General features: G+C 42.2%; 1 protein-coding gene and 1 long non-coding RNA gene across 2 annotated transcripts in view; one reads left to right on the plus strand and one right to left on the minus strand.

Annotated features, from left to right (window-relative positions):
• LOC142197309 (uncharacterized) overlaps window positions 1-24,519 on the plus strand; it is a 644,898-nt gene that overhangs the window by 575,259 nt on the left and 45,120 nt on the right. The window lies entirely within an intron of this gene.
• Window positions 1-24,519, minus strand: part of TTC27 (tetratricopeptide repeat domain 27) — a 267,096-nt gene that overhangs the window by 219,824 nt on the left and 22,753 nt on the right. The window lies entirely within an intron of this gene.

A 24,519-nucleotide genomic window follows, 5' to 3' on the forward strand; every position in this document is an offset into this window, starting at 1 on the left:
TCTACAAACCATATTACCACTTAAGGGAAGAAGCCGAAACTTGGCATGCAGTTAGGTCTTGGGCAGATATGTAAATGATTACAGGTGTCATCAAAAAAGAATTAAAAACAAAACAAACATTGCTTCTTTCCACAAAAGAATGTGAAAATGCTTCCCCCTGCAGCCCTACAAAAGGGGTTCTCTAACACGCATAAGCAGATCCCATAGCATCCAGACACCAGTGGAACCTTCATTAGACACCCCTATTTCTGCCCAGACTATTTCCAGGAGTTAGCAGAAGTAAATTTGGCATCACATTATGCATTTGTTGTCCTGTCACTGTCACCTTCGTTTGCAGTGGTGTTATGAAAGAGAAATCTGGATGTTACAAACCACACCAAATCCAGGTTCTGCTTGGAATCAGATGGTGGTTGGGTTTGACCACTGAGACCCTTACGTAAGCAGTTCAGTCTTGCCATTGCTGTGGAGCTACAAGATGCCTTAACAGGTGATCTGGGGAGTCATCCTAAAGAGACAGCAGGTCATATGTGCAGGACATCTTGTGTGTTACTTCGCATGGCAGAACTCTCATTTGGCATTTTTCATCAGGAAAATGCTCTCCCACAAAGAGCAAGGTTTCCCAGGAATGTTTCTGCCAGATTGCACAACTTAGGTCTGGTTCACATCTGCATCAGTAATCCATTCAGGGTAGTCCGCATGGGAACGCATTGGCAAGCGGTGTGCAGTGAAAGCACACAGACCCCACAGACTACAATGGGGTCCGTGTGCTTTCTGCACGGTCTCCGCACAAGTGAAGCGGAAAGGAAAATAGATGGGTAGTCCATTTGGGGGGTGGGGTCCCCATGTGGGCTCCCCTGAACAGATTGCCGATGCAGATGTGAACCAGGCCTTACTTGGCCTGCCCGGTCACAAAATTCATTGCTAATTAAGCATCAATGGGACCAGCTGAGATACCAATTTTGGCAATCTAAGTCAGTGTGCTACAGCTGTGGGCGAATGCACCACAGGATACCATATGGTACTTGTTTGCTTACATGCCCAATTGTATCTCATCTTTTATCCAGGCTATAGGTGGGGCCTAACAGGGTACTAGAACCCTCTTTCAGTTTTAAAATTTTGCCTAACGAAGTTATCCTTTTGCTCTAATATTGTAAACACTGTGGGGAATCGCTCAGGTAGATGCTTGTAGCAGTGCCGGTAACAGGGACACAGACACTGGATTGCACACAAGTTCAGGCTTTATTCACATGTAACACATACACTGCTTTTGCAAAGCCACAGGATAAACAAAACAAAACCCTTCTCGGCTGAGAAACTAACTTAAACGTAAGGAAACTTTTCCCTGACTATACAGGAGACTGGCTACCAGTCTCCCACCTTGGCAATAACATCAAGTGGCATAGTAACTGCTTTGGAGGTCCAGTCTGGACAGTTCAACTTTGTCTGTATGGTACCACCCTGCTAGTCTTCACACTCAGGCTGTTATTAGGGCCTGATTAGTCAGCTGACCTCCATGGTGTGAGTCTTTACCAAACACCCTTTAGCTGCCTGGCTGGGACATACCTGTCTTCCCAGACCACACCCTTCACTCTCTCGCAACACTTACATATATCATTATTAACTTTACACATAGAAAATTTCATTCAATTCCAATAATACCTTGCCACGTTGCTTTTATTTTTTTGTCAATAAGAGTATGATCTGTGCATTCCCTAAAATATTATTTTGGTGTTCCCCTTCCCTCTCTAAAGCAAGAAGCATGAGTAAATGGGTTTGCAGCATAATGACCGTCTGTTCAGAATACTGGACGTTTGTTTAGATAGATGAAGGATCACTGAGACGTCAGTGGGATCTGCTGATGAATTTCTATGTGCATGGCATTAGCATATTTTTTGCAATTTCTATGAATCTGAAACAAGCTTGAAATGGAGTTAAATGACAGAAAAAAAAGAATTAGGATTGGATTCTCCAGGGAAGACAGGGAGCTCTCGCCGAACGCAGGCACGCCTCACCATGAGAATGCTATCAGAATCACTGGAAAGCAGTCCTGTTTTTTAATTTGAAAACAACTGGAGAGTATTAAGACTCCTCTGTACTCAGCTTTCCTAAAGCCATCGCTCCTCTCTTTTCCCAGCCTATAGCCCTGCGGCATCAACACAGCCAAATAAAAATAGGTTTTCCGAGGGAAGACCCAGCTCTGGCTGTCTCATCCTATAAAATATGAGTGACGCCTCTAGCGATGTCCTGAATTTATAGCACACAGAAACATTACAGAGAGAGAAATCACACACCAGAAATAACAATGCAGACTCAGAACAGTGAAATCTGCTCCCACATTGCTTTGCTCTATTTAAAAACCCATTTACATGTTTTAGATAAAGTGCATGCTAATAATATTCTCTGTAATACATATAGATAGATTACAGGGAGGAGCTCTGATGTGCTGAACATGTCAATGAATGATCTCAAGAGCGCGGCTATGAAGTGTATCAAGTGAAATAAGTAGAGAGAAAAATTACAAAAAAAAAAAAAAAAAGAGAGAAAAAAAAACATAACCTAAAATAACCAGATGAATATTATAGTGTGTTATAGATGCATAAGAAGGGGTAATGTCTCTCATTAGGGAGAGAAGGCCCTGCTAAGAATTCTGGGTAAAGAATACAAATAAGACCTCATTGACGAAAAAGAGGAATTTGATTCTAGCACTACCTATTTGAAGGTAGCTGCCTATAGACTAATTTTTTATATATATATATATATATATATATATATATATATATATATATATATATATATATATATATATATATATATACAGTCCTATGAAAAAGTTTGGGCACCCCTATTAATCTTAATCATTTTTAGTTCTAAATATTTTGGTGTTTATAACAGCCATTTCAGTTTGATATATCTAATAACTGATGGACACAGTAATATTTCAGGATTGAAATGAGGTTTATTGTACTAACAGAAAATGTGCAATATGCATTAAACCAAAATTTGACCGGTGCAAAAGTATGGGCACCTCAACAGAAAAGTGACATTAATATTTAGTACATCCTCCTTTTGCAAAGATAACAGCCTCTAGTCGCTTCCTGTAGCTTTTAATCAGTTCCTGGATCCTGGATGAAGGTATTTTGGACAAACAATTCAAGTTCAGTTAAGTTAGATGGTCGCCGAGCATGGACAGCCCGCTTCAAATCATCCCACAGATGTTCAATGATATTCAGGTCTGGGGACTGGGATGGCCATTCCAGAACATTGTAATTGTTCCTCTGCATGAATGCCTGAGGATTTGGAGCGGTGTTTTGGATCATTGTCTTGCTGAAATATCCATCCCCGGTGTAACTTCAACTTCGTCACTGATTCTTGAACATTATTCTCAAGAATCTGCTGATACTGAGTGGAATCCATGTGACCCTCAACTTTAACAAGATTCCCGATGCCGGCATTGGCCACACAGCCCCAAAGCATGATGGAACCTCCACCAAATTTTACAGTGGGTAGCATGTGTTTTTCTTGGAATGCTGTTTCTTTTTGGACGCCATGCATAACGCCTTTTTTTTATAACCAAACAACTCAATTTTTGTTTCCAAAATGAAGCTGCCTTGTCCAAATGTGCTTTTTCATACCTCAGGCAACTCTATTTGTGGCGTACGTGCAGAAACGGCTTCTTTCTCATCACTCTCCCATACAGCTTCTATTTGTGCAAAGTGCGCTGTATAGTTGACCGATGCACAGTGACACCATCTGCAGCAAGATGATGCTGCAGCTCTTTGGAGGTGGTCTGTGGATTGTCCTTGACTGTTCTCACCATTCTTCTTCTCTGCCTTTCTGATATTTTTCTTGGCCTGCCACTTCTGGCCTTAACAAGAACTGTCCCTGTGGTCTTCCATTACCTTACTATGTTCCTCACAGTGGAAACTGACAGGTTAAATCTCTGAGACAACTTTTTGTATCCTTCCGCTGAACAACTATGTTGAACAATCTTTGTTTTCAGATCATTTGAGAGTTGTTTTGAGTAGCCCATGATGCCACTCTTCAGAGGAGATTCAAATAGGAGATCAACTTGCAATTGGCCACCTTAAATACCTTTTCTTATGATTGGATACATCTGGCTATGAAGTTCAAAGCTCACTGAGGTTACAAAACCAATTTTGTGCTTCAGTAAGTCAGTAAAAAGTAGTTAGGGGAATTCAAATCAATAAAATGATAAGGGTGCCCATACTTTTGCACCGGTCAAATTTTGGTTTAATGCATATTGGACATTTTCTGTTAGTACAATAAACCTCATTTCAATCCTGAAATATTACTGTGTCCATCAGTTATTAGATATATCAAACTGAAATGGCTGTTGCAAACACCAAAATATTTAGAACAAAAAATGATTAAGATTAATAGGGGTGCCCAAACTTTTTCATAGGACTGTATATATATATATATATATATATATATATATATATATATATATATATATCTCATAGTACAAACTCTACAGGCATAGATTTCACTGTTCTGCACAGCGAGAGGGATAAAGGGTCAGGCCTGGACAGATGACCAATAGGACGGTTGTATGGTCTAATCAGTGGGCGCCCACTAAGCATATGCGCCCAGTCTCCGCTTTAGCCAACCCGGCAGGTTTCCGTCTTCTGCCCTGAGAAACTGGACAGGAGACGGAAACCCGGCAGTCAGCTTTCAAACCCATTCACTGAAATGGGTTTGCAAATTGACCACCCGTATGTGTGTTCTGCTTTTCCGCGGCGAAAGCGGGGTTTTTTTTGTTTTTTGTTTTTTTTAGCTGGACACAAAGTTGGACATACAGGTTGAAAAAAAAAAAACAGTTTCACCACAGACAGGCAGAAGACGCTCACGGCGGTCACTTTGCAAACCCATTCAAGTAAATGGGTTTGAAAACTGACTGCCGGGTTTCCGTCCCCTGTAAAGTTTCTCGGGGCAGAAGACAGAAATCCGCCGGATTGAGCAAGCTGGACACCTGGTGCTGATGTGAACCCGCCCGTAGAGCGTGCTTAGCCAGGCTCTATGGGGTAATGGGTCCATTAGACCCCTGGACGTATATTATTTTTATAAATATGGCACTATCTATTGAATAGATAACAGCATGGACCTCCTTTCTCTAGGGTTACTCTTCCAATACAGGAGCCACCATTTTGGTTTATTGTGGTGCCCAGCATCTCAACTCCCATCTGAAGTCTCAATTTAGGGATCTGCAACTGGAAGTTAAATGTATTTTAGCCTTTAGAGTCTAAAATAATTTAGGAGTAAAGTCTAGTGTCTAAAGTAGTTTGGGGATCTGTAATGGGGTCTAATGATCTAGGCAGTGCTCCCTGTTACGTCTTCCTTTACAAATGGCTTGGCTTTAGATTATAAATATTTCAGGAGGAGAAGGACACTGTGATATGGTGGGATCTGACTGGGGAGATTTGTACAAGCTTGGCCACTTCGGACATAGTTTTCAGAACATTGGCAGGCCCTAAAGGTGAGACATGCCTCTGTCAGGCATTTATGGAATATCCTATGGATACAGCCTTAAAATGGGAATCGCCTGTGGATATTAGCTGGAAATGGAAGAAAAACATTCAGATAATTTCACTGATAACCAATCACATACAACCCACAATACAATGAGATCACATACAACCCACATACCAGAAACATCTCCTATTAGTATACAGAGAACATATTTGAGGAGTTAAGGAGAAATACATAGGAAGGCTAAAAACGTCTTCTGCCAGTAGTCTTGCGAATATAGAGATTCTTCTATCTGACTCACAGCTGGTCATTCTTTTCAATTTTAGAAGCCACGGGACATGAATCTATTTTATGGAAATCAATTGCAGGCCTGATTAAGCACAAGTATATTTACCTATACCTTTGGCAAACAATTTCTCAGCATGGAGCCATCCTGAAAGTAGAATACAGGAGTTCGACCAGTTCTCTCAAAGTTTAGTCTAGAATGTATACCCACAAGTCAAAATTGTCACTAATGTCTACATGCTGGATATATTGGGTGGGAATATTCATTCACCGATAAGGTGACGTCCACCCATTACAATTCACAAAGCAGCGTCTCTCTTTCTGGAGGACCTATTATATTGATGACTTACATGAACTGTGCATTGATTTTAATGACTGCTTAGTAATATGTTCTCTCGCAGCTTCCCCTCTCCGCACAGATAACAGCTGATCATCTGGGGGTCACCAGACCACCTAGCCACCAACACATGGGTAGGGGTCCAGTCATATAAACTAGGCTTGTCCAAGCCAAACAACGTCCCACAGATTTCTGTTACTTCTTTAGACGCAACAAACTAACGCTAGGTCCACACTAACATTTGCTCGTCTCTGTCCAGGATTCCGCTTAAATTGACAGAGAGCTAAGTCCTGCAAGCAATGTTATACTGAAATCGGAAAACCAACACTAGTGTGAACCAGTGGCGTAACTAGGAATGGCGGAGCCCCGTGGCAAACTTTTGACATGCCCCCCCCCCCCCCAACCGACACTGACGTCGGAGACCTCGACCAACCCCCTCCTCCGCACTCTATTATATCCCTTATAGTGGCCCCTGCACACAGTATTATCCCCCATAGTGACCCCTGCACACAGTATTATAGCCCATAGTGACCCCAGTACACAGTATTATAGCCCATAGTGGACACCCATAAACATTTATTATAATCTGGGGTCTTTTCAGACCCCAGAGTATAATAATCAGAGACCCAGGGGGGAGAAAAACATAAAAAAATTACTGTTTCTTACCTGTCCCCGGCTCCTACGCTGTCTTCTCTGCTGCCATCCTTCTGTAATGATGTCGGACGTCACATGACCCGGGACGCATGCTGGGTTCATGTGACGTCAGAGACATCAGAAAGGACGTCAGGAAGGAGGCCTGGCAGGATCGTGGAGAGGTAAGTAACAGTGTTTGTTATGTTCCCTTACCTCTCCCGGTCCGCCGATCATTATACTCGGGGGTCTGCAAAGACCCTCCGAGTATAATGATAGTATTTGTGGGGCCCGCGGCGTCACTTACCGATCCCGGCCCAGCCAGGATCGGCAAGTGAATAGGGCCCGTAATGGCCTATTAAAAAAAACAAAAAAAAAAATAGCGGTAGTGGCTGTTACCGGGCCATGGCCTAATGGCCCGGGCCCTGTGGCAGCTGCCTCCGCTGCCTCTACGGTAGTTACGCACCTGGTGTGAACCTAGCCTTATAGTAAGAAGACCATTTCTTTGTCTTTTGCATGTTTCAAAAACACAGAAGAGAATTATTTCCTCTTAGCAAACTATACGAAAATATAGTAAATGCCAAGATGTAGCTTGCAGAGATGACTACCACGCCGATACTATACTGAACCTCGAAAAGAAGACATAAACAAAGGGAGTCTACCACCTCCATACTCAACTGCCACCATATTGTAGAACACATTACAGTGATAAACAATACGCCTTAGTTAGATATGTCACTTTTGAGTATTTGGAGAAACTTTGAAGTCTTATGGTGCATGAAGGACAAGACTTCAGTCTAGGGAGCACAGCTCTTGCTGCCTAAGTAGGATGAGTGATCTCATAGCAGATTTAGGATCAACCCTCACTACACAGGGTGGCACCGGCAGAAGATGGGATCTGAGTGGCAAGAGCAGTGCTCTAGAGAGCTGAAGGCCCGCCCCCAGTGCACTAAGTGCCTCTTTTGCATAAGACTTCAAAGTTGAATGTCTCCAAATCTACAAAAGTGATATACATAACAAAAATATGTTCTCTCACTGTAATGCAGTCAGTAACATAGTGGCACTAGCTCAATATATTTGTGAGAGATGGAAGACTCCCTTTAAGAATTATTTTTGTTCATTATTGTCCAATATATTCATTAAACGTTCCTTTAATTGATTATGATATGCATATAAGAGTGTGAAACTTTGACATTTGAAAAAAAGGATTAGATGGGGGGAGAAACAATTTAAAAAATATTAAACAGGGCATTAAAAAATGTTCTATTATCTATGTAGAGAAAAGCCAATCCCATGTGTTCTCTACTCCACAGGACAATAAATATACACAAAATCATTTATTGAACAACTGTTCCTAGTAATTCCACCAAATGACTGACTCAACATTGAATTCCAGTTACAACACATTTCTATACTGTACATGCTCATTGTAGTTAGAAATCAATTATGTTCATCATTTCACTGCCAGGACAATCTTTACACTTTTGACAAACAGAAATAAAACCAAAATGATAATGTAGCAAAAAAAAGTCAAAATATACCCCAGTAGCCATTTTCTGAAAGTCGGCACCTAGCACATTGTACAAACGCCATCTTAATGCAATTGTAACTTAAGCAGAGCCTGAGATTCACAATATTCTCTAAGGCAAGGTTCACACTACCATTGGATTCTGTTATGAAGGCGTCCATTAAAAAAAAAAAAAAACCTGGACTCCTATCATAACAGACATTAACGGACAATAACGGATGTTCCATTTAATGTAGCATCAGTTAACGTCAGTTAGTGTGAGGGGGCATTCACACTTACGCCCCTGTGCGCCCTGTGTCATTCCACCGGGTTTCCGTCCTAAGCCCCAGAGAAACTGCATAGGAGCCGGGAAGCCGTGTGAAGTGTGCGCAAGTGTGAAAGCCCCCTTAGTGTCCGATTTTTTATATTGGACATTTTGTTTTGTTTCCGCTTTCTGAGCATGCACAGAAAACAACGGACACAAAATAACGTACAGTAACTGATCAGTTCCTGCTCATTATAAGTCCATTGTCCATAGATTTCAATGTTAAAAAAAATAACGGACACTTGCAATCCTTCAACAATCCGTTTTTTTCAAATGGATACAAAAGTCCTGCATGTAGGATTTTTTGTCCGGATTGGATATAAACGGACACAAACAGACACAAGATAAAAATCCCATTGAAATGAATGGAAATTTTAACAGATTACTGACGATGGTTCAGTAAGTTCCGTTGCTAAAATCTTGTAACAGACTATAGCTATGGACACTACTGACGGTCACCAACAGTAGTGTGAACACCCCCTAAGAATAAAAGAGTTACCGTATATACTCGAGTATAAGCCGACCCGAATATAAGCCGAGGCCCCTAATTTTACCACAAAAAACTGGGAAAACTTATTGACTCGAGTATAAGCCGAGGGGCGGAAATGCAGCAGCTACTGGAAAAATTAAAATGGTCGGAGTCTTTGGGTGCAGTAGCTGCTGGGGAAGAGGAGGGGGTGTTTTGGTTGTCTGTCTGCCCCTTCCCTGAGCTTGAGGACTGTTTTTTCTTCCCCCCCACTTGGAATTCAGTCTGGCTGAATATAGGGTATCTGCAGTGCTCCTATTAATCCCTCCCCACAAAACAGGAGCACTGCAGATCCCCTATATTCAGTAGACCGGGCACTTTCAGACACAGGGATACCTAATGTATATGTGTTTTTTACAGTCATTTTCTACTTTTGTAAGTATTCTAGGAAAAGGAGGGAATTAGCACTTTTTTATGCACTATTTTGTGGGAGATTCTATACTTTAATATTGTGGCTGGTCATAGACACCCCCCCCCCTCCTAAAAAAAAAAAAAAAAAAAAAAAAAAATTTGCTGACTCGAGTATAAGCCGAGGGGGGCTTTTTCAGCACAAAAACTGGGCTGAAAAATTTGGCTTATACTCAAGTATATACGGTATACATTCAACATATGACTTTGTCTACATTCACCAGATTTGAATAGACCACAAATTTCCAAGATCTAGATACCATTAAAAATCAACATATGCTGTGAGCAGAAATTGACAACATGGGTAACTGTTCATTTTCTTCATAGTCTCTTAATCCTATGCTATTAATTAGTTATTAATTCATAATTAAATATAAATTAATTATTAAGTATTATTAGTTAATAATATTATTAATGTGAAAGTTGGTATGTTTGTTACTCTTTCACGCAAAAACAGCTGAACCGTTTTGGATGAAATTTGGCACATAGTTTGTAACCTCGATTAACACATAGGCTACTTTTTTATCCTGGGAATTGACATGGTTCCACAACTGTTAGGAATTTATATTAATTTACTATATTAAACAGCTTTTGCCAGCAGAAGTGTCTCAGCTAATTGGAGGTTGCAGATAAAGCCAGGTCTGTTATCTCTCTATGTAAAAACACAGATAACAATGAGTTCATTGTGAACAAGTATTTGCATATTATCTGATCTGGATGTTAAAACCCCTTTAATCCAAATTGGTAGTTTCGCAATTTTAAACATGCCTGGAAAAAGAAAATCTAATTTGACGCAAAATTCTAAAACAACGAGAGCTATGAAGGTAGCCAGAAGTCACAGACTCCTCAAGTGGAGCTCAGGAGGATTGAGCAAGCTAGGTACCAAACAGCTCTTAGAGCAGCCGAAACGCCAGAGCCGGAGGATCATCGACGCCAAGAACACGCTTGTTAAATGGCGTCCCAGCGAGCTGCTGAGATGTCGGAACAATCACAAGCATGGTGCGAGGAACAAGTTCAACAGTAGGCCAGCTTGAGAGCTGCCGAAATGCGAGAGCAGGCAAACCATCAATGCCAACAACACGCTCATTATTATATGACGTCCCAGCCAGCTGCTGAGATGCCAGAACAATCACAGGCACAGCACGAGGAACAAGTTCAGTAGCAGGATTGCTTGAGAGCTGCCGAAACACCGGAGCAGGCCAACCATCAACGGCAGCAATTTGCTGAATATAGGCGGATCATCAATGCCAACAAAACGAAGATGAAGTCGCGGGCAGAGGCTAGTAAAGAAATTTCTAGCCATGAAACTTGAACAGGTAAAGCCTATGTTCATGCTATAAAAAAACATGTCGAAAAAATGCCATGCTACACCACTCCCACCATCATGGGTTGTCTATAATTCTGCTATAAGGAACTCACAAATTATGTTAGTGTAATATTTTATGTGTTTGAAATATTAAAACTAAAATAAAAATAAATATTTTTAATAAGGTTTTCTGGGACTTATTGATGACTTTTCATTAGGTTAGACCAGTGGTTCTTAACCTTGTTTGAGGTACCGAACTCACCAGTTTCATATGCACATTCACCGAACCCTCCTTTAGTGATAAATCAAATATGATTTTTTTCCAAACTCAAGACATAGGTATATGTTATTTTACTGGTACACAAAATGAACCGTGCATAGGGCCTAGGGTTCGATCGAACCCTGGTTAAGAACCACTGGGTTAGATAATCAAACTGGGATTGGTGGAATCCAACACCTGGGACTCCTCTAAACTATTGAAGAGGCAGCGACACTTATATCTCTTTCCTGTGTTGATGACATCATGTTCATCGATCACATGTAGTGTGAACGGTAGTTCAGTCTCATTCAAGTGATTGGGCCTGAACTACAATACTAAGTCCAGCCCCTACAACATGTAAGGCACCATTTCATTGTCAACATAAGTATCAAGGCCAGAATTACCTGTATGCCAAGATGAAACTCTCGGAGCATATATTTGTCCAGTACACGCTATGGCCACATTAAAGTATACACCTATAGAATAACAGTTGTGTCGTAAACAAAGCCTTATTCTGCCTGGTAGATATAGTGAAAACGTGGCATTATAAATCAATGGGATCCATTAATGATTCAGCCATATAATTCCTGTAATAAGGAAAACAATGATTCCAGTACGACCAAAGCCCGAGTTAAGGTAACAGAGTGTTTGTGCAGCATTATACACATATAAAAGATGTATTACATTGTTACACTGTCTAAAGTATTGTTTCTGCAAAAATGAAATTGGATTAAAAATGGTTTAATAACAATGCGAATACCAAAGCCAGAAATTGCAACATACAACAAAGTAGGTTTCCGCCAACGTAAGAAGAAAACCATACACCTGCACGACGTCTAGTAACTGAGAAAATAAAAATGTCATATTTCCTTTTTAGCGAGGAAATCAATGTGTTTTTGCAGCTAGTTCAACCCTTTATCTGGCATAAGGGACTTGCAATGCATTGCAGCGAATAAAAGCAGTTAATGGGTTTTGCATTAGACAGGCTGAGCGCCAGTGAAAAGGATAAAATATTAACAAGCATTCAACCCCGGGGTTTCCTGACTTTTATTTTTTATTTTTAATAAGGCAGAATTGAGCTGACCTGATGTTGTGCAGACTGCATAGTGACACGAGACAAAGCAAGGTTATGTGGTTAACACTTTAAATGCAATTATTACATATATTATATAAGAACTTTTTTTTTTTTTTATTAAAAAAAAAATTTGTTTTTTCAAATATTACTGAAGGGGGAAAAAAAAAACTTAGGGTAGGTTCACATTGATTCCGCTTCGGCTTTCTAGAATGGGTTTGCATACCAATTACCTGCACATACAATGAGAATAAAGTCTCGTGCCGCGGTGTCGGAGGCTGAATCAACCACGGAATTGAAGGCGAGATTGAACAGGATGATTCTTTGTATAGTGTGATGAAAATAGAAGCGTTCTTCCCATTAAAAAAAATTGTGAAAAAGATTTATTTGCCTCAAAATCGATTCTAGATTCCTATGTGAACCTAGCCTTAAAGACATACTACACCCAAATCTAAAGCATGCCATCTGCTACATTATGGTGATCCATTTGCCTCTATAGATCAGACTAGGGCCACTGCAATGGGATTCAAGCTCCGGCAATCTCTATTCTTACATCAGAAATGTGGGAAGAATATGCAAATCTGACTTCCATGATGTAATTAGGATGCCAGTGCCTCAAGTATGCACACCAATAGAGGGCGCTCACTGAGAATGTGCAAGTCTATCTTCCATGATGTAATTAGGAAGACAGACTCTCAGTCAAGCAAACCTATAGAGGGCGCTCCCTTTAACATCATGCCGACCTTCTCAGAGGCCTTTGTTTGCAATGATGTTGGGATTTAACCAGATACAGTCTTCTCAGCCAAGGACAGCTGTTTTGATGTACTTGCATCTCGTCAGCTTGGTGCAGAGAGGACTGATCTGACAGAGGTGAGAGGCTTAGACAGGGTTGAGGGGATATCGTCACTGCAAAAGGAGTGGTGGTCTCTCCTTTTGGAGTGACGATATCCGCTCAACTACATCAGAAATTGCAGAGACCGTAACACACAAGCTCCCCACAGGGGTACAAAAGCTCCTATCACAGTAACTGCAGATGATTATACAGGGTTAGTCAGGGAAGTATGGATGATTTGAACAGGGCGCCACGCAAGGTGGGGATAACCTTGGTGGATAAAGGCTGGGGGTATCTGCTCGTCAGGAGCCGCCATTTTAGTAGCAATGGAGACGTGGTCAATAGAGTATCGTGTGTTTGTGTGCAACACCTTTATTGAAACGGGCCGTTCTGTCATTCAAACACACGGATGTTTCCGTCATGGTCGTGTTCCGAAGTTTGACACGATAATGAAGTGGTTGAATAATTTTCAACGAACAGGTTCTTTGAGATCCGGAACTGCACGAGGAGGTGACTGAACGGTATGCACCCCGGAAAACATTGAAAGGGTGCGTCAAGCAGTTGAAGCCAGCCCTCGATGTTAGACCGTACGGCATGCTCATGCTCTTCGCATGTTGGACCGATCAGTTTGCCAGATTTTACACCTGGACCTTCAATTTTTGTAATGGCAACATCCAAGCTACACGTTAAAATAAAATTTGAGTTTCGTAACTGTTATTTCAAATCATCCATACCTCCCTGCCTAACCCTGTAAGGATGGGCTGTAAGTTTACTTAGGAGAATATAGAAGGGAGAGGGTATCTTGGGATTGATAGTAAAGTACATAGAGAAAGAAAGCAAGTATGATATCAAATATGTACAGTATCCATAATGCTAATTGTTTAGGTTTTTGAACAAGATTGGATCCCATCAGGTGTACTCCGATTCCAAAGCTTCCATATACAGTCCTATGAAAAAGTTTGGGCACCCCTATTAATCTTAATCATTTTTAGTTCTAAATATTTTGGTGTTTGCAACAGCCATTTCAGTTTGATATATCTAATAACCGATGGACACAGTAATATTTCAGGATTGAAATGAGGTTTATTGTACTAACAGAAAATGTGCAATATGCATTAAACCAAAATTTGACCGGTGCAAAAATATGGGCACCTCAACAGAAAAGTGACATTAATATTTAGTACATCCTCCTTTTGCAAAGATAACAGCCTCTAGTTGCTTCCTGTAGCTTTTAATCAGTTCCTGGATCCTGGATGAAGGTATTTTGGACCATTTCTTTCTACAAAACAATTCAAGTTCAGTTAAGTTAGATGGTCGCCGAACATGGACAGCCCGCTCTCAAATGATCTGAAAACAAAGATTGTTCAACATAGTTGTTCAGGGGAAGGATACAAAACGTTGTCTCAGAGATTTAACCTGTCAGTTTCCACTGTGAGGAACATAGTAAGGAAATGGAAGACCACAGGGACAGTTCTTGTTAAGCCCAGAAGTGGCAGGCCAAGAAAAATATCAGAAAGGCAGAGAAGAAGAATGGTGAGAACAGTCAAGGACAATCCACAGACCACCTCCAAAGAGCTGCAGCATCATCTTGCTGCAGATGGTGTCACTGTGCATCAGTCAGCAATACAGCGCACTTTGCACAAGGAGAAGCTGTATGGGAGAGTGATGAGAAAGAAGCCGTTTCTGCACGTACGCCACAAATAGAGTTGCCTGAGGTATGCAAAAGCACATTAGGAGAAGCCAGCTTCATTTTGGAAACAAAGATTGAGTTGTTTGGTTATAAAAAAAAGGCGTTATGCATGGCGTCCAAAAAGAAACAGCATTCCAAGAAAAACACTTGCTACCCACTGTAAAATTTGGTGGAGGTTCCATCATGCTTTGGGGCTGTGTGGCCAATGCCGGCACCAGGAATCTTGTTAAAGTTGAGAGTCGCATGGATTCCACTCAGTATCAGCAGATTCTTGAGAATAATGTTCAAGAATCAGTGACGAAGTTGAAGCTACGCCGGGGATGGATATTTCAGCAAGACAATGATCCAAAACACTGCTCCAAATCAACTCAGGCATTCATGCAGAGGAACAATTACAATGTTCTGGAATGGCCATCCCAGTCCCCAGACCTGAATATCATTGAACATCTGTGGGATGATTTGAAGCGGGCTGTCCATGCTCGGCGACCATCTAACTTAACTGAACTTGAATTGTTTGTCCAAAATACCTTTATCCAGGATCCAGGAACTGATTAAAAGCTACAGGAAGCGACTAGAGGCTGTTATCTTTGCAAAAGGAGGATCTACTAAATATTAATGTCACTTTTCTACCGGTCAAATTTTGGTTTAATGCATATTGCGCATTTTCTGTTAGTACAATAAACCTCATTTCAATCCTGAAATATTACTGTGTCCATCAGTTATTAGATATATCAAACTGAGGGGGGGCGGAGCCTGACCGTCAAACGAGATGGCTGCTTGATCTGTAGCTCTGCCACTCGTATACCCGAAAGCACTCTCCTCCGACAGCTAATCTTTATCGAAAATGGTCAGAACCGGTGGAAATCGCCCTGGGGACTCTTCTAGTGCCTCCAGACCCCAGCAATCTCAATCGGGAATGCAGAAATTTCTCAGAAAGAAAGACTCTCGCTCTCCGGCACTTACCTCCAAGATGGCGCCCGAGGAGGAGGATAGCAGCGCTGGGGAAATGGCGCGGGACTCAGATGCCGAGAGTCAGATTCAAGGTCCCAGCCAGACCATAATTACCCAATCTTTCCTTCAGAAAGCCCTGTCCCGGGCGATCGCTCCGGTCCTTGCCGAAATTGCGGAGCTCCGGGCTGACATGCGCTCCATGGACAAGCGAGTGGAAAAATTAGAGGCCGCTTATCGTGAGTCCACTAGATTGGCTGTGGTTGTTTCCTCACAGTTAGAAACTCAAGCCGAGCTTATCAATAAAAGCTTTCTTCAACTTGAAGACCTTGAAAATCGCAATCGCCGCCGTAATGTGAGGATCAGAGGGATCCCGGAGTCTATTCCAGCTGAAACGCTCCCTGAGGCTGCCTGCAAAATATTTGATACCCTTCTAGGCCCGGGCAAACTTACCGCTGCTTCAATTGAGAGGATCCATAGGGCCATTCGACCTAAGCCAGGCCCCGACGATCCCCCACGGGATGTATTGTGTGCTATGTTGTCTTCGGCTGATACTACAGCGGTTCTACATGCTGCGAGAGACTGCACTTCCCTTGCGCTGGATGATGCCAAGCTACAGATTTTTCAAGATTTGTCTCCAACTACTCTCCAAAAACGTCGGGTGCTGAAACCTGTATTAGAAGCTCTCAAAGCACGTAAAATACCCTACTCCTGGCTATTCCCCTTTGGCCTTTCGATTTTATATAATGGCCGCCGCCTCAATGTATACTCACCTGCAGATCTTCCAGCAATTTGGGCGGCCATTGGCTCACCTCCAGTAGAGATCCCTTCTTGGCTGCCGATCCCACTCGAGGATTTGGATACATCGCGTCCTACGCTTCTTCCCCCTTCTCCGAAAACCCCTGGCAGGTATAAATCTCCCCGAGGTCTGAGGGGTACACCGCGCAGACGTGAACTGCTCATGAGAGAGAAATAATTTTCTTTGCCCTGTTCTGTCCCTGTGGTTCAATATGATATTTGCTCCGTACTAACTTTGTTGGTTTTCCTATTTCGGTGTAACATTTGGATTCATCCCCACCAAGGTTTATTGTTACCTAGCTAATGTTATGTACCTTCATGTGGTTATACTCCATTTTCAGTTTTATGCTGGAGAGTCGCCGATGCCAGACCTCCCATCTCGTTAATGAGGGGAGATTGGTCTCGGCCATGATCCCTGTATTAGCTCTTTATATATGCTATCTCAAATCTCAACCCTCCCCTTCTTAACCCTATGCTCCCTTCCTCTTCCTACTCCCTCTTCCTCTATCCCCTCCTCTACTCTCCTCTATCGTTCACCTCTGTCGCCCCTCCCCCTTGATCCAGCCCCGTCTCTCATGTCACTCCTTCCTCCCTAGTGTCTCCCCCTTCTTTTCTTGCTCTCTAGTTCCCTCCTCCTTTTACCTTGGTCTCTCCTACCTTGATCCATCCCGCCAACAACGCCTTCCTTCTTCTTCCCGAGATGCTTTGAGATTCTGTCGTTCCTCTGACGTGGGATGATACGTCATCGTAAGGTCCTGTCGGCCATTTTTGTCTCTCTAGCTACTTGCTTATATGATGAGTGGATCTACGTAGACGGTACAATATGTGTATTTGTAATTACTTGCCTTATACTCTTATATTTCACGGCCCGTAGGTGGGACTTAGTTCAATCTTACTTGAGATCTTAGCGAGTAGTCCTATGTTTGCTCATAATGGTTGCTTATTACTTTTAACCTGTGCTCCGACCCATATTTGCCTGATTTTCGCTTATAATTACTATTATAATAGTGGTACCATGGTTCTGACGGACTACGCTATTTCCCATAGCTGTTTATTATTGCCACAGGATACCTTCCACCAGTTTCCCCACCCCTTGCTCTACATACCTCCCCTTTGAACTTTGGCTCATGTCTCTATCTATCTGCCGGTTCATTAATTATTGATCACTAGTTTTCTTATTTCTGACTAGGGCTATTTGTACTTCCAGCCTTGTTTTATTGAGTTCTTTGACCATTCTCTGTAGAATCTTTGGTTGGAGAGTGTGATAGGGGTTTATGTTTGATCAGGTCGTTCTACCTTTGTGTCCCCCTTTATACCGATTAGGAGGGTTTTCTCTTTCCCTCTTATACGCCATCTTTTTGGCATAGAAACCTCGACTCGGTATTTTGATCAGTGGACCTACAGATTTTATCCACTGATCCTTGTTGTTTTGTCTGCAACCCAACCTAGCCTCGCTGTTTTCCTCTCTCTTCCTCCCTCCCCTACTCTCTTCCCACCTATGTTCCTTTGTCCACCTTTCTTTTTGTACTCATCCGAATTGCTACCGCTGTGTCTCTCTTCTATTACTAAACTTTATATTTCTTGCTCTCTCTAATTTCTGGGATTCTACTAGACTGCAGTATTTTTATTCTCAGAACGAAATGGCTACTGTGCAATGTGTCTCCTTGAATGTTCAGGGCCTCAATACCCCAAACAAAAGAAGTAATCTGTTTCAACTTCTCAGACGCCAAAAAGCAAATCTCATATTTTTACAGGAAACCCATTTTAAAGGATCTAAACTCCCATATATTCCTAAAAAACTTTTTCCACACCAATTCCATAGCACACACCCATCCTCATCTTCCAAAGGTGTGTCCCTATTGATACATAATTCCATTCCCTTTGTCTTTAAACGTTTATATTCTGATGCGGAAAACCGATACTTATTCGTCAAAGGTTCGATAGCTTCTGTGGATTATACTCTTGCCTCCGTTTACTCCCCAAATACAGGTCAGGTTCCTTGGTTGTTGGAAATGTTTAGAATGCTAAAGTTGTTCTCAGAGGGTTCCATAATTCTGGGGGGTGATCTAAACTTAGCCCTCAATCATGACTTGGACTCAACTGCCAAACGGCCTATTCACAGTCAGAAGCTTATTGGGAGGCTATGTGCTGCTTTACAAGATCTTCACTTGCTCGACTGCTGGAGGTCTCTACACCCGACAGGACGAGACTTTACTTTTTTTTCGTCAACTGCAAAAACTTACCATCGCTTGGATTACCTGCTTACTTCGCGTGCTCTCCTGCAGAATGTCCTAGATGCATCCATAGGTAATATCGCATTTTCCGATCACGCTCCAGTCTCCATTACACTACGGCTGCAACAACTGCCAAGACCACAATGGTCTTGGAGGCTTAATGAATCTCTATTGGACTCTGACGACAACGCCCAATGGATTGGGGATAAAATCTCTGACTTTTTTGCATTTAACTCTTCTCCGGACTGCAACCCCACCATCTTATGGGAAAGTCATAAAGCATATGTACGAGGCTTCCTCATTTCTTTGGCTACCAAAGTGAAAAGAAATAACCGCAGAGCCTTGGACGATATCTTACTCAATATTGCCCGTTTAGAGAGGATCCACAAACGCTCTCTCGCGATTGCAGCACAAAATGAACTCTTGACTTTGAGAGAACAACTACGCGATCATCTGAATCGTCAATCTGCAAAGCAACATCTCCACTATAGGAAATTGATTTATGCCCATGGTGACAAGGGCAGTCGCATAATGACCAATCTATTGCGGAAAGAGAGGAAGAAACTATTCATTCCATCCATTCGTACTGGCAAGGGCCTTATGGTCTCTTCGACAGACAAAATAGCTGACGAATTCCTAGCCTTTTATTCAAAACTCTACAACCTGGCAGAAGATCCTTCTTCCAGTTCAATGCCTGACTTACCGAGCAAAATTGACAGTTTTCTGGCTTCCCTCGACTTACCGTCCATTCCTCCAGAGGCAGTAGACGAGCTTATTGCTCCGATCTCTCAGGAAGAGGTAGGTGCAGTCATGAATAGCTTTCAGGTGGGGAAGAGTCCGGGGCCTGATGGTCTTCCACTACGTTACTTTAAGAAATTTCATGAACACCTTATACCCCATCTTACCACTTGGTGTAACGCTTTGATGGATGGAGCTCAACTTCCACCCCAAGCTCAGGAAGCTTACATCACTCTGATCCACAAGGAAGGGAAAGACCCTACAGAGTGCGGAAATTACAGGCCCATTTCCCTGTTGAATACCGACATCAAATTGTGGGCAAAAATCCTATCCCAGAGACTTCAACCGCTGATCCCCTCCCTAGTGCGCGAGGAACAAGCAGGCTTTGTGACTGGGAGAGAGGGGCGGCATAATTTGATGAAATTGTTACCGGCAATACACCTAGCCCGATCGACTAAGCTCCCATTGGTGCTTTTGAGTATAGATGCCGAAAAGGCATTCGATAGGGTCAATTGGTCGTTTATGGCAGCCACGCTTGTTAAATTTGGTCTTCCAGCCAGGTTCATTTCTGCCATTTTTTCGCTATACCACCAACCCTCAGCTCGCCTTCGTATTAATGGCACTTTATCTGATAGCTTTCGGATCTTGAACGGCACTAGACAAGGGTGCCCTCTCTCCCCCACTCTTTTTGTTTTGTTTATCGAAACCCTCTTGCAAGCAGTACGGCAGGAACCAAGGATTCAGGGAGTGCCTCTTCGTGATTCGGAATTGCACTATACCGCGTTCGCAGATGACATCTTATTTACAATCTCAAACCCAGAAGATGGTCTGCCAGCCCTTGTGGACAGATTGACCGAATTTGGCAGACTTTCCGGATACAAAACTAACTTCTCCAAATCCGAGATCTTGAACATAACCCTTTCTAAATCTATGACTGAGAGACTTAAACCTAGGTCCCCCTTCATCTGGGCTGTTTCAGAGATCAAATATCTCGGTATCCGACTCACTGCTGACCCTGCTTCTTTATATCATAGAAACTTCCCTCCTATGTTAGAGGAATTAAAACGCTCACTAGCCTCGTACGTGACTCTTCCAGTATCGTGGTTCGGCCGTAAAGCCATCGTACAGACTTATCTCCTTCCGAAACTTATCTACAAACTAGCAATGTTACCGGTACGGATTCCGAAGCTATTTTTTAAAAACCTCAGATCTGTTCTCTCGAAATTTATATGGCGCAACAAGGCCCCAAGGTTGGCATGGTCCCTGATTACAAAGCGCAAATCCGAAGGTGGCATGGGTTTACCCAATCTACACAACTACTACAAATCTACACTGTTAAGTTGGTGGCTCGAACTGGCTGCCCCCATGCAATCTCCAATGTCATCCCGATTGCTCTCACAACTTTATGGATCTGATTATCTACGTCACCTATGGCTCCCACGACCTTCTGCCTCTTTACGCACTACCTCGGACCCGCTCCTGGACAGTGCCATGTTCATTTGGTCCTCATTGGGTGAACAATTAGCCCCAAAACCGTCCCCGCTGATCCCATTGGGCTTGCTCCCTGACCTGGTGGGTTTGGAAGACACAGCTTATCGTTCTCTTTGGGACAAGTTAAATCATCTAACTGTGCTAGACCTCGTTCAAGATGGTGGGTCTATGTCCTTGGAATCTATCCTGTCAAAATTGCCAGACCTCTCCATCTCTTTCTTGCATAGGAACCATATTTCTCATATCCTCCACAAGTTTACCTCCCTATTTCAGATCCGCACAGATCTGACTCCGTTTGAAAAGATTCTAAAATCTCCTACCAGAATGCTGCGCAAAATTTCACACCTTCTCCACCAGCACATATCTCCAGCGACTTTCTACAAACCTGCTTTTATGACCTCATGGGAGTCCGAGTTGAACGTTACATTTTCTCCAGAGGATGTGGAATCCATCTTATCCCACTCCCATGGCATTTCGACATGTGTTAGAGTTCAGGAGAACCATTACAAATTGATCACCAGATGGTACCGTACCCCGGTATGGTTGCAACAGAAACGTCTAACCTCGGACGACACCTGCTGGAGATGCTCTTCTGCCAAAGGCACATATTTACATATCTGGTGGGACTGCCCTCTCATTAGGCCATTATGGGACTCCATTCAATCTCTGATACAGTCTATCTACTCCCCTTCTTTCATTCTTACCCCGTTGACAATTTTCCTGGTTATGGCGTCCCCAGGATACAATCCTAAAAAAGATAAACTGCTCTATCACATGTTATCAGCTGCGAAATTGATTGTTCCACTTTACTGGCTTCAAAAATCTGCTCCCCCCTTCAAAGTTTGGGAAGACAAAGTGACACAGATAGCCCGCTTTGAGGAGCTTCTCAGTTATGCACAAAGGTCAAATGAAAACTATAGGCGTATTTGGTCACCTTGGCTGGTACGCAATTTATATGGTACTAATTGAAAGCTGAATTTTGTAATGTTTGAAGAATTTTACCCTTCCTTCCCCCCGCCCCCTCTTTTCTCTTTCTTCCTTATAGATTCTCCTCCTTTCTCTTCCCCCCCACTTCCATTTCTCTACTTCGCTACCTTTCCCTCCTGAGTACTGGTTGGGTATATAATTTTTCTCTGTTACTACCTTTTATGGTTGTTTCAACAGCGATGATTTAAGTCTTTTCATTGCTGATTATTTTTTATTGCAATGTTCTCTTTTTTTTCTGTATGCGCAAATTTGTTCAATAAACTTTTGAATTAAAAAAAAAAAGATATATCAAACTGAAATGGCTGCTGCAAACACCAAAATATTTAGAACTAAAAATGATTAAGATTAATAGGGGTGCCCAAACTTTTTCATAGGACTGTATACATACATCCCTTGGGTCCGGTGTATGTCTCTAGGTTCAATAAACTATTACATTATTTAACATCATGAATAACAGAATATATACAGATCACTTCTACACTGGCCTCCAGACACACTGGAATGACAGCACAAACATCACAGGTTACTAGGCGTAACATAGAATATAGTAATATAGGCACTGGCATGAGGCCTAAACATACAGAGTATGTATTTAATATAAGAAGAAATCAGGTCCATGCAAGACAATTACACCTGACCCTGCACAATATGAGTCCTTTAGGTCATTTTCTAGGTAAAAATAGATTTATTAATATTTCTATACATCAGGAGTGGTGCAGAGGATGAGCACCAGGGGGCAGAACTAGGTTAGGGGAAGTAAGTGGAGAGGGAAGCCCCAAAAAGCTCTTTATACTGAATCCATATATGAATAAAACATTGCTTTTCCAGGCATTTTCGGAAAGGTACAGTGATGTTTTACAACAATTGTCCTGCTGACAGACTCACTTTAAATCCCTTCTGCCTATAAACTTGACTTTTGTGGTCGATAACATGAGTTATCCATGTTTACGGAGACATTAAGAGAGGTAACGGCTGAATCAGTGTTTTGTATGTTTTGCTGGCTTTAGGCAGTATTAAGCCAAAACCTGGAGTGGAAATTCCAAAGAGAAAGAGTGTAACGGAACGATTGGTATTGGTGTGTTTCAGATCCATTACTGGTTTTGGTGTAGATATACGGATATCAAATACCAATATAAATACATTTATGTAAAAATGGTTTAAAGCGGACTCATCCCCTCTCCTGACATGTCGCTTCTAGGAAATACTTGTATTCTCTATAATAATTCTGGAGCTTTATTTCTTATAATTTGCTGTGTCATTTCGCAGTTATTCCTATTCAAAAGCAAAGACTAAGGCCCTGTTCACATCTGCGTTCGGTAATTCCATTCAGGGAGTCTGCTTGGGGACCCCCCGATTGGAATACATTAAGGCATTAAAAAGCGGTTAGCAAAGAAACCACACGAACCCCATAGACTATAGTGGAGTCTGTGTATTTTCTGCGTGGTGTCCATATGAATCATGTGGAGAGAAAAGTACTGCAAGCAACACTTTTCTCTCCACATGATTAATGCGAACACTGCATGGAAAACACATGGACCCCATTATAGACTGTTGTTTCTTTGCTAACCGCTTTTTAATACGTTCCTTATTTCACTCGGGGGGTTCCCAATTGGACTCCCCGAACAGAATACTGAACGTAGATTGAAGCAGGCCTAGATTGTCAACTGGGAGTTACCAGTTGGGGCGTGTCCCTCTACAACAGAGGTTCTCAAACTTATTTTGTCTACCGCCCACTTCGAGTATTAATTATTTTCTAGCGCCCCCCCCAAAAAAAATTTTTTTTTACTTTACTACATCTTAAGAATCACAATCGCAGTCATTATGTTAATAATTAAATTATGTGTGTCATGAGAAAATAAGACTTGGATTTACCTTGTACGGAGTTTCCTAAAGGACATGGCTCCTCTGCCCGCTAGCAGCCTGCTCTATATAATAAAGCTTTATCCTAGTGAACAGAGAGACCAGGTCCTTTAGCCCAGTAGGATTTAGACTGCTTTATATAAGAAAGCAGCACTTATTCCACACACACACACACCCCCCCCTCTAGCTCACAGCAGGGAGCTAGGTGATGTGTATGTGATGTGTATGTGTGGTGCAGACACAGGCTGGCTCCGTACACTCAGCCCCCCCCCCTCTCTCCCCACACACAGCAGGGAGCTACGTCATGTGGCTCCCTCAGCAATGAGCAGGGGGCCAGGTGCTAGTGTCCATAATGAAGTGAATAAAGTAAGATAGTGGACAAACAAAGCAGTTTTGCTGAAGCAGTGTATTTAGGAAAAGTCTTAAATCCACATTAACAAACAGTATAGATAGAATCATTGTTATGATACCACCCCTTTAAATTAGCCATCGCCCCCCTAAACCGCTTCAACGCCCCCCAATCTTCTCTGTGCCCTTTACTGCCCCCCTACAGGCCTCCAGCGCCCGCAAGGGGGCGTTATCGCCCACTTTGAGAAAGACTGCTCTACAGCCTGGCATTGTCCTATCAGTGATGATCGTGTGGGAATAGTAAGGCCCAGTTGATTTTTTTTTTTTTTTTTTTTTTTATTATAAATTTCCCGGGCATATTACAAAGGAATAGCACAACATAGAGTTATAACAAAAGATATTACAGAATTGTTATTTCATGGGAAACAGAAGAATTGACCAAAACTGT

Source organism: Leptodactylus fuscus, chromosome 3 (assembly GCF_031893055.1).
Source record: "Leptodactylus fuscus isolate aLepFus1 chromosome 3, aLepFus1.hap2, whole genome shotgun sequence".
NCBI classification, from domain to species: Eukaryota; Metazoa; Chordata; class Amphibia; order Anura; family Leptodactylidae; genus Leptodactylus; species Leptodactylus fuscus.